This window comes from Melozone crissalis, unplaced genomic scaffold, assembly GCF_028551555.1.
Source record: "Melozone crissalis strain CALT ecotype California unplaced genomic scaffold, PUWL_Pcris_2 ptg000013l_1, whole genome shotgun sequence".
In the NCBI taxonomy this organism is placed as follows: domain Eukaryota; kingdom Metazoa; phylum Chordata; class Aves; order Passeriformes; family Passerellidae; genus Melozone; species Melozone crissalis.
In genome coordinates, this window is record NW_026535791.1 from 56,485,248 (window position 1) to 56,496,679 (window position 11,432).

Below are 11,432 nucleotides of genomic sequence, written 5' to 3' on the forward strand. Positions count from 1 at the left end.
CATTTGTTTACTCACTGAAACATAGTCAGAATCCAAGAGTATTTGAGTTCCTTTTTTAGCCTTTAAATAACCCTTTTCACATCTGTTAGGTTTTTCTGGAACTCAATCAAGAAAATGTCTTTCAGTTTTCATTTTTAAATTCATGTTTTATATATAGATCATACGTTTCTTAACATTTTATGTTGTGACTATATGATCCCCTATAGGCATAATTCAGTTTCCTTGCTTCCTTTTCAAAAAAGATAGTTAAAACTTTCTCAGAAACTATTTTCTAGTCCTTGATATTCTCAGATATCTATGAAATATAAATCTATGCCACTTCCAGTAGCCAAGGCTATTCTTAGTATACATGATCCAAAGAAGTTTGGACATTGCATGAGTAGTCTGATATAAACAATTGCATTCAATAAATAAATTAAGTAGAAATATAAAAAACAACAGTGTAATGTAATGTGATTAGTTTACACAGAAATCTAAGTGCAAAATGTCATAGTTTGGATGACAAATACTGTATCAATATTGGATAAAAATGAGCCACTTGCTCCAAGTAGCTTCTCTGTAATCCCAACATCCTGTCTTTCCAATATCAGTACTGGAAAGAACAATATTCTAGGCTATTGGAGTGATCCACTTCATGGCTTATTCAGCCTTTCCCAGCTCTCCTCCTATGTTATGCACAATCTGAGAAGACGCCAAAGATTCATATCAGCATTCACTGCCCAAGAAGATTTCAGCCAGCACCAGCTCTGCAGGTTTTGTCATGAACTCCCCAAACAGCCCTTGTCTGATGCTTGATGGAGATGAATCCCAGAGCCCTCCCCAGGCCCCTGAGCACTGAGGTGCTGGGCATAGCAGGAGCAGAGCTGGGCCAGGGCTGAGGGCCCCTGCTCCTCTGGGGCTCGAAGGCCTCTGTTTGCCAGCCACCATTAGTCATTCTTACCTGGCACCTGCAAGGAAAATAAGCATAACACATCTTGTAGTCCTGCTGGCTGACTCCAAGATATCTTATCTATTTCTTTTTTCCTAGTAGGCTGTCAAGAAGGTCATCATTAAAGATTTTCACATTTTCTCCAGACTTGGGTCCACTGTTTTTGACATGTTTCATCCTGGCCTTGGGCTACTAACTGTATACTGCCTGTAATTCTCCTTTCACACCATCATAGTACAGTATCTACCAAATATAGCATTGTTGAAAGGGTAAACTACTTGTGATTGATTTAATTAGGACATTAACTTGTCCCTTAATTTCCTGTCCCCACTACAGATGGGACATCACCCTCAAGTCTGTCCTCCTGCCCTCAGGAGCCCAAGAGGGTCCCTGGAGAACCCACGTACACAAACAGGGATGATGTTCACCCTTTGACTTTGGATGTGACAAAGCAGGGACCTTCAGTGTTGTCACACTGAAGTAGCTACTAACATTTCACCATGTGTTAATACTCTTTGCTGAATAGGAACAGAGTTCAGCTTCTGCTTCATTTCCAACAAAACAGAGACTTTCAAACATGGGCTAATCATGTGTTTTGCTGAATTTTCAGCCTCCAGCAAAACAACCAAAGAACAGAGGCGAGCCCACCATCTGAGAAGCCTTCCTTCTTCCTCTTTCCAGGGTGCATTACCTCTGTTTACTTGTATTTGCAAATGGTAAAAAAAATAAATTGCACTGTGTTCTTTAGTTGAACCATTCTTCCCTGGGAAAGGCTGGTTAGTCCAGAGCGCACCAAGTAATATTAGAAGGCAGAAATGACAAGAAAGAACAAAGACACATTCATTTAGCACAAAATGAACATGTTGAGAAAGGAATTACTCAAGGCTTGAAAGAATATGAACCCACATTTTTAATTCTTTATGTAACAGTGACAGCAGCCTGAGTAATCAACAAGAGGAAGTAATTGCTTTAAATTAGCATAAACTACATGCTCAGTTTTACTAATAAAAGACAGTGGGAACATTTATATTACTAGATTATGAATAATAAATCTTATATCTAAAATGGAGTGAAAGAAAAAAATCAAAAATTCATGTTAACTGGGAAAACAATTTAAATATTAGGTATTAGATACGTTTGATTAGGGAAAAAATCCCAGAAGGGAAAGTTGTTATTTTCAGTTCATTGAGGAGAATTCGCTGGAGGTGGGGTAGACCAGGCTATGGTAGTTTCTCTGCCTTAGATATGTAAATCCTCCTCTACTCATGCCTGAGGAATTGCTGTGGTTCATCTGCTGGACTAGGCTAGACTGACAGTTTTAACTCTTGTCATCCTGCAGTCTCTGTGAATGAACCTTGCCTGGAGCAGGGGCAGGCCCAGGTCCTGCCTCCTGGAGGAAAGACCCAGCCAGTGGCCTGAGCAATCAGTCCCCATCACTGAGTCTTTTTTCACAGCAGTATTTACACACAGTGAAGCAATATTAAGGGAAGCCTGGAGAAAGCTCATTGTGAACAACTTTCAAATTGAATGTTGGGTGGTATTCTAAGAAATGGGAGAAAATCTCTGGCAATGAGCATGTGGGGAAAACAAAAGCTTTATTTTTCCATTCTCATTTTCAGACTGGTTTGTGTAGCCTTTCTTATAAATTAATTAGGATGGACTGAGTGGGAAGAAGGGATGGGGAACTTGTACGCTTTATTTCTGAACTGGTTTCCAAGTCAGAGCTTGGAAGCAAAGGAAGGACTGAAAGGATTGGATTTCACACCACAAAGACAATTCACAGAGATTAATTTGGCTTCTCAAATTCTTTCCCACACCATCTGCTGCTCACCACTCCTAGTTCTTGACTCGTAAACCCACCTCTGACCTCTACCTCATGCCAAATATCCTTCATTTTATAATTGTAGACAGGGCTATTGTCTGTCCACAATAATTTGTCTCAGCTTGGGAAGAAATGAAGAAAATATGGGAAGACACATAACTGCTTCCAGAACTACACTCCTTTCTATACTTATTTTTCTAAGAGCCATCAGTCAGATCCTCAGTCTGAGGATACCAAAGGCCACTCATGGTTATTTCCCATGAAATCAGGACTGCCACTGTAAAGTACTTTTTGCAAATACATGTCATGTGGGGAAGGGCATGGAGAGCTTCACTGTTTCAGAGAGAATTTTCGTTTTGCACGCTCAGGAAAACGATGTTCTGTTCCAAAGCATCTGTGAGCCAAGTTTGTAGCTAAAGTCATTCTGGAGCTATCCAAGCAAGGAAGAAAAGGAAATACATATCCCAAAAATGTTTTACTCATGGAAATTTATGTTTAGGGTCTAAATAACCTAAGAGATGCCTAAAAACAGTTTATGAATTCTGAAAAGACAGAATCACTTAAAAGCATAGGGGCCAAATAAAGCATTGAAAATATCAGACCACTGGGCAGATTACAAACACATGAAAATGTTCATTTAAAGCTTTAAAATTGGTCCTATCTCCACCATTATTTCTTTAATGAAAAGAGTAAAAGTAAGTTAAGTCAGGAAACAATCTCCCCCATGTGGATTTTTCCTTTTCAGCCCATTTAGAAATAATTCAGAAATGCTCTTGTCATGTCAAATGAAAAACTGTTAAGAATGCTTCAAGGAAATATATCTTCATTATAGCAGGCTTGTTATTTGGATCTTCCAAAGGTTACCTTGGTAACTTTTTACATTGATCTTCAAGTATAGTTCACATCCTGTTGTATTAGAAACAACTAAACATTTCAAGAATGCTAAATCATATTTCAATATCACTCTGTACTTTGACTTTTCAAACTGCTTTGGCTGACTCGTTCAATGTGCAGGTAAAGAAGCAAAGGGAGGAACAGAAGGTGTTGACTGAGTGATCTTTCAGAATAAAAGACCACATTGTATTTTGTTATCTAAGGTATTTCTTTTTAAAAATCTCTCCCCTTCTTTATACTTTGGAATAAGGTGACCATGAAAAGTGGAGCTTAGCAAAAGAATGGGCATATGAGAAGAAAGACTTTACTGTACCATACATCAGTTGAAACTACACAGCATGTTTGGCAGCATGAGGACATGCCTTTCTCTGGAAAAGGTAATTTCATAGATCAAGCAGGGAAGGTGTAATTTGCTTACCTGTACTTTATAATAACCCTTCTGCCTCTTTTAATAAATGCATAAAGTCAGTTTTGGGTTGGTTGTTTTTTTGGTTTTTTTTTTATCAATCACCTTTTATTTTCATTAATTACTAGTTTATACTCTTACATCAACATGAGGAAAAATCTTGAACTTGTGCATATTCTCACCCTTCCCTTTCTGAGTCATGCAAAAACCCTTACATCCAAAGACAATCCTGGGAACATGCACTCCAACCAAGCCATTGTGAAGCTGTGGCATGGGCAAGTTTCTTTTGTTGGGATTCTTTCCTGATCACTACTAGAAATCTTCAGGGAGGTGCTTGCTCTCAAGCTACTTTGCTTCGGTTTTTGCTTTTTGTTTTTTGGGTTTTTTTAAAGAATGGGAATGAAAAAAAGGCTTAGGTGAAAAAGCAGATGCAAATTTTGTCACATGCCAGATAGAAATAGCAGCCCATTGTGTTATGGAACAAAGTGTCAGTTCATCTCTCCCCACCCTACAAAAACGGAAAGTGGGTGAGAAAAACACTTCAGAAAGACCAAATGGTTGTGTGCGATCACAAGTGATACAAATAAAAGGGGGAAAGTAAACAGTGTTGAAATAGAAAATGGAGGTGGTAAAAAGCAGGACTGCTGGGGTTACAGAGGTTACATTCAAGAGGAAAACAAGAGCCATGCGTGCACCCCAAGATCCCTCCAAAAGGTAAGAATTTCACCTCAGCCTGTGCAACTGCCTGAATTGAGGGCTTCTCTGCAGACCACATCAAGGGACTGCCTGCAACTTCTACCAGCTCTAGAGCAACACAAGCATCAATACCAGGGAGTGGCTCTGCAGAAAAGAAGAAAGCCAAGAACACTTCCGTGCTATGGGACTGCAGGATGGAAAGGGCTGACTTCCAAGCTGTGTTCCTGAGAGCCTTGGTGACCCAGGCTGACAGCTGGGGGATGCCTGCTGCTGCACAGCCTGGCCATGCTCCACAAATCCAGAAAGCAGCTCCTCCTGCCCTCAGCCTCGGGGCATTGGGATGCTCTCTGCTCTCTCTGGCACTGGCTGCATCTGGTGTGCCCCACAACGCCCAGCTGACCCTCCTGCAGTGGCCCCAGCCGTTCTCTCCTGACTGGAGCTGCACATGCCCTCTTACACACCCTGCCTTGCTCGGCACTTCTCTGCTCACCAAGGCAGACACAAGGCCTGTTTCTTTTTCTTCCTTTCCAAGCTCTGACTTTGGGGCAGCAGCTTGCTGTATTATTTACGATGTTGCAGTGTGAAGGCCAGGAATGAGGGAGGTTTGCATTCCAAGAGAGCCACTTCTTTCCCATGAAAAGTATGCACAGTCCTAACACCCAGGGTATGTTTTCTACTACAGACAAATAATTTCCATGATACGTGGTGTGTATAAATACCTTATTTCTACCTCTTCTGCTACTTTTGCCCTCTGTAGCAACATAAAATAATGACAGGCTCTAAAGGAAAACAGCAAAATTTTGTCCATTTTTCTTGTATTTATTCTATGCAGATGGGGATGAGCATTTTAAAAGCCTCAATGCACACCCTTTGAATTACTTATGATTATGATTATTTTATCCTTTTTTCCCCCTCCAAGTATTTCTGCAACTTCATTGACCCCTCTCTGCTACTGTGGTCAAGCCTCTCTCACAATAAGTGCGTTCAGTATGTTTTCTTTTAAGTCTTGGGCCACCAAAAACCTGAATATAAAACTGGAAATACAACTGAAGGCCTGAAGATTGTACAGCCTGCTGCCTGGATGCCTGCAGTCCCCATGCCTTGATGCCAGCACCATTTCACACTGCATGATTCCTTCACAGTCCAGAAAGGTAGAAAACTTTTAGCTTTAGCTCTCTGCTAGATTGAAGTTTTATTGTTATTTCATAAGACAGGAACCGAAGCAAAAATCCTGAAGTCAAAAGTAATGTGTATTTGTAATAACTCTACCTGGAGTTATTAAAATCTTGATTGGTTTCTAGGAATATTTGTCACTATATGTTGTTTGTACTTCAGCCCAAGCTTCTGCTCAACTTTGCCACAGCTATGTTTGTTCAATCTATATTCCAAGGAGGCTCCTTATTGCACACACAGCTGTGCCAGGACAGCTGGTGGTGGAGGGGGAAAACAGCCAGCAGCAGAAACTTCTTAAGCTTCTTCAAGGAATCCTGGCCTGAGACCTTCTAAAATAAAATAAATCTATACCAGTCACATGCAGTATAATGTGGGGTGGGTTTTTTTTCCCCAAAGTACTCTAAAGCTATGACCACAGCACTAGAAAAACAGGGCCTGGAAATGAGCTTAAGCACCGAACTGCTAATTGCCCATTATGCTTAACTGCAAGCATGTGTCCTGGAAAAGGTTTGGCACATGTCATCTCACACTGTCCCAGACAGAATCCAGACCAGGAGATGGTGAGTGTGCAGCCCATTCCAGCAGGCAGCATGCACCAGGCAAACACCAGAGCAGCCTCCCCTTTTCCCTCTTCCTGTGCCTAGCGTCACCTTTTTTCACTGCCTTCAGACTCTCCAGAGCATAGGACACGTGTTCTCAGCTTCATACTATGAAAATGTCACTCCAATAACCCTTTTTTTTTTTAGGAAAAGAAAGAGCCAATTAAAAAAGCACAAACATGCTGACAGTTGTATCATAGGTCCATGAAAAAGAATGAACTGGTTTGTAAAATGGATCTGGTCAGATCTTGGTACTTGGCCAAAAAGGCAAGTGCCTTCACTTTATTATTTATTATTTGTTTTATTTGGTGTTATAAATATAGTCCAGCTGCAAGAATCTGGTCTTACCTTCACAGGGATGGCAGAAGGCACCTGTGACATTGAGGTCACCATCATTTGGACAATACCGTCAGGCACATGGTGGATGGAGCTGTGAAGGGCCAGGAGTTGCATTCAGTGATCCTTGTGGGTCCCCTCCAACTCTGCATATTCTGTGATTTTATGATCCTGCTGAAACCCTTCTAATGCCTTGAGGGCATTAGAGCCAGGAAAGATTTTTTATCTTGTGCAGAACAAATGTTAGTTTTGATCCTAGAAACAACAATTGCTTTGGCTGGAACCCCTCTGTTTAAACAGACACCCAAATAAGAACATCAGGAGGAATGTCCTTCATAGGTAACAATAATCTCGCCATATGTAGTTCTTTTTTATCCTTGAGATGTCTGTAGCTTTAAGAGCAAATCAGGGTGGGTTTTTTCTTTGTTTTTATTTTTAAGATCTCAGAATTTAATTATGTTGAAACAGGAAGCATGCTTCATTTAAGTGATGTCAGAATTTCTTTCTTGAGCTGTTCATGGGAAGAATCCTTACTTCTTTTTCTCTGTTTACACTGAAGGTTCATGAAGCCAATGTAAACAGCAAAAAGAGTGTAAACATCAGGAATTAACTTTAGGAGATTTGAAAGCAACAGGGTTTGTCTTAATAAAATCAAGCAAATAATTAAGCAGCAGCGTTTGCCTTAGTAAAATTAAAATTTTTATATATATATATATGTATATATATATATAATTTTTTTTAGAGGTCCTGAAGAAGTGTGTTCCCCTTATTAAACATTCATCATTTGAGCTTTTTGAGGATTTCCTCAAATAATCAAGGATAGTATTATGTTGGTGTTAAGTTAATTTTTTATTAACTTCAGGGAGAAGACAAGGGGGTTATTGCTTCATTAAATGTGCAGAAACTCACTGAAGTTGTATTCTCTGCACTGCAATACAGCAAGATTTTTATACAATACAATATTCTTAAAGGATTGTTGTCTCTTTCTTGTGAGCTGTGCTTTGACTCTAACTGCCTCCTCCTCCTGCTTACTGTGGATGTCCTTTGCTTCCTCTGAGTGTCCTGTGATGTTACTGGGGAAATTTCCATGATCCTAATACTAAAACTCCTGGTTATAATTGCTTTTAAAAACGAGGGGGCAAAAAAGAAGAATGTCACTCTGAAAAAAAAAATTATATCTTATCCTGTCCTAATCAATACCAGAACAAATAATTTTGCTTTCTAACAAGCAAAACATAGAAGAGAACATGCAGGTGATGGCTGTTGAATAAAAGTTTAGGAAGGAAGTCATACAGTTTTAAGAGATTCCAATGTGGCAAATATGATGAGAGCCTCATAAAGCTAAAATACTCTCAGAATGCTTAAAAGTGTCTGCTTGCCATTTCCAGGCTGAAAAAAATCAAGGAGGGATTTTAAAGAAATCAGTGCAGGGCTAAAAGAATTACTGATTGCTTCATGATAAGTGAAATCTCACCGGGATTTACAAGCAGCAGTGACAGCGTGGGTGCTGGGATCATGGAAACACCCCTTGTCTCTACTGCCGTATCTTCCCTTCGGCACCGCACAGCCCAGGTGAGCCAGGTAAATACACGCCCCAACAGCGATCCCAGGAGAAACAATGAAAAGCTGGGCAGATTCAAACAACAACAGGAACTAACAGTTTGCATATTGCATCTTGCCAGACTATCCGGGTGTGTCTTTAGGCTGCTGTCACCTTTGTTTGTCTGCGGACGCGCAGCGAGAAGCGCGGCACCAGCAGCCGTGCGGGTAAAACTGAGGGTACACCCAGCCTAATCGCGGCACTGGAGGCTCCGCACAGAGCAGACCGTGGGCAGGCCACGGGCAGCCCTGCTCTCCCCTCGGTGCTCCCAATGCTCTGGGCAGGAAGGATCCAGGCGGGGAATTCTCGTCTTCAGGGGACCCCGACACCTTTTCCCCGCGGGGCCGGGGTTCTGCCCGCGCCCGCCGCAGGACTACAGCTCCCAGCGAGCCTTGCGCCGCCTCCATCTTCCCCCTCACAAACGCTCCTTGTTGAAATAAAGCCTGTCCTTGAACAAAACTTTCTCAGAGCCTGCTTTGAGTCTGCGGGGAGGCGCGCAGCTGAAATAGATCCTCGAATTAGCTGAATTAGTCCTCATGATCTCGTTGGGTTCATTTTGGCAGGAGGCCGGAGTCTCCACTCCCGGGCTGCTCTGCCTCCCAGAGGAGCTGTAAATCTGCTTTCCTTTCCTGGAGGCGATGTAGTGTCCTGGGAATGTCCTCAAAATACGTGGTGGGTCAGCTCATCTCCTGCTTCAGCAATATTCAGCAAACCCGGCCGCTGGCCTCTCCCAGCTCCCACCCCCCTTCACTGTTCCTCAGTGTGTGGGACGATGCTCCTGCAGATGCTGCCCGACATTGCTGCCTGTGCTGTCTCCTTGCTGTAGCCTTGCTGCCTGTGAGTGAGGAGCTGTAGTTGGAGCTTTGCTAAATCTCGTAGATCTATACCGGCCCTTTTGTTTATGTGCTTTACATGGCAGGAACAACTCACGGCAGGTGCCACATGGGCAGTATGTACATACACACACAAACATCATTTTCCAAGTGGCTATCACTCTGTATTTTTGATTTTGGGCAGCCATTTGGCAATCTTCACTATGGAGGACTCAGTAGCTTTGAAAAGTCCATGTTCTGTATTTTACCTAGAAGTAGGAATTGCCTGGGTAGCACTATCACAGGTTTTCCATAAACACACCAGCATTTCTCCTCTCCCATTTCCCTTTGGGTGGATGTGTAGTTAAGCACAGCTCACATACAGGATTTTGAGAGCCCTGCTAGAGGAGGAGCCTTGGTAGGAGACCTGGCAAGGCCAGGGATCTGCAGGCAAAGATTATCTACAGCAAGGTGGCTCAGGGAGATAAGGTGGATGTACATGTGCGGCTATCCCAGAGTGGGAGCAGGAAGAGAGTAGAAAGGGCAACAACTGGATCTCAAATGCTATGGCAGAGAGCTGTATATAATATTAGGAGACCCAAGTAGAAAGAAATTTGAGTCCAAAGATTTGAGGAGTAGATTGGGTGGGAGCCATAACAGTAGTGGGCTGGGGTGAATTAGGAAAAGCTGAGATGAACAAGAAGCAGAGTCTGCAAGTGGACACCAGTGGGGAGGAAGGAAAAGGAGGAATCTAGGAGGCAGTGTGGAAACACATAAGCTGTTTATGCAGAAGTGGTGTGAGGTTCCTCTTGTCTGAGTACTCTTATCACCAGGTTAGAGGCAGGGACACGAGCACAAATTGGTGATTCTCCTTCCCTTGTTTTGTTTTGTTGTTGCTGGTTCCCCCCCATTTTTAAAGCATGGAAACAGCTTTGTTCTCTAAACGTGCAACACTATTTTCTTTATCTCGCAAAAAAACAAAACCAAAAGAACCACAAACAAACAAACAAAAAAACCAAAACCCAAAAAACCCCACAAAAAGTAACTTAAGTAACACTTCCTGCAATTGACATTGCATTCATGCACTTTTGGAGCCTGCTTTCTAACCTTAGCATCAGTGGGCTCTGAACAATTTCAGCAATGCCTCCTTAATTTCTCTCTCTTCCATCAATTGGCTTCTCTCACCCCACCAAGTCTTAGCAGCAGGTTTACATGTTTTCCTACCCACTATAAAAATATGTACATAAAAAAATATGTATTTTTGAATCAAAAGAAATTGAGTACTCAGTCCATCCTATTCCAAGGAGCAGTCACCTTCTCAGAATCTTGTTTTCCGGTACCCCCTATCACTTTTTACCTTCAGAAACTTTCTGGTAATACACTAGAACACCATGTTCTTTCCCATGGCATTTCTTACAGCTTCCAGCTTTGCTATCAGCCTCAGTGAGTGGAAAAAAGATAGGAGAATTTAAAATCCTCTTCTCCTTAGCACCAAACTAGTGTATGCAGAGTTGCACAGTCTAGAGTCATCCATCTCCTGAACAGCTTCCACAGAAAAACAACTTCAGAAATGCTAAATAATCACAAATTAACTCGTCTTTCCACAAGGCTGGCTAAGCCCAGGCCTCCCAGCCCTGTTATGGTCTTGTGTAAATCAGAAATCCTGAATTGGCATAAGAACTGCAACAGCCTGAGGGAGCATCTAATAACACCGTGTGGGAAACTGCAGCGTTCCCCTGGCTGAGCCCCATGAGGTCCCTTCCAGGCATCACTCAGCATAAACTGGCAAGAAAGCTGTGTATTGATTTTGATTATCTGCACTATATGTGTGCTTGTAGAATCTGAAATTAAACAGCGGATTGAGTTTCTAGTCCCAACACCCTATTTATTTCTGGTTTTATTTTGCTGAAGGAAGGCTGAAAGAACAACGGAGAGCAAAACAAACCTTGCGGGAGGTTACAATGTACACAAAGCCATCTTGGGAGTAGGGGCGGTTCTTCGCTTAGCGGAGAACGCGGGAAAGAGGGTGAGGCATGGGGATGTCTGCTGATGTTTAGGGGAAGCAGCAGCAGCAGAGAGAAGGGCCGCTGTTGTTCTCGGGGTGCACTTAACCCTCAGCCGCACCCCGCTCTGCTGGCGGGCACAGGCCCAGCGCACGCCCCGGCT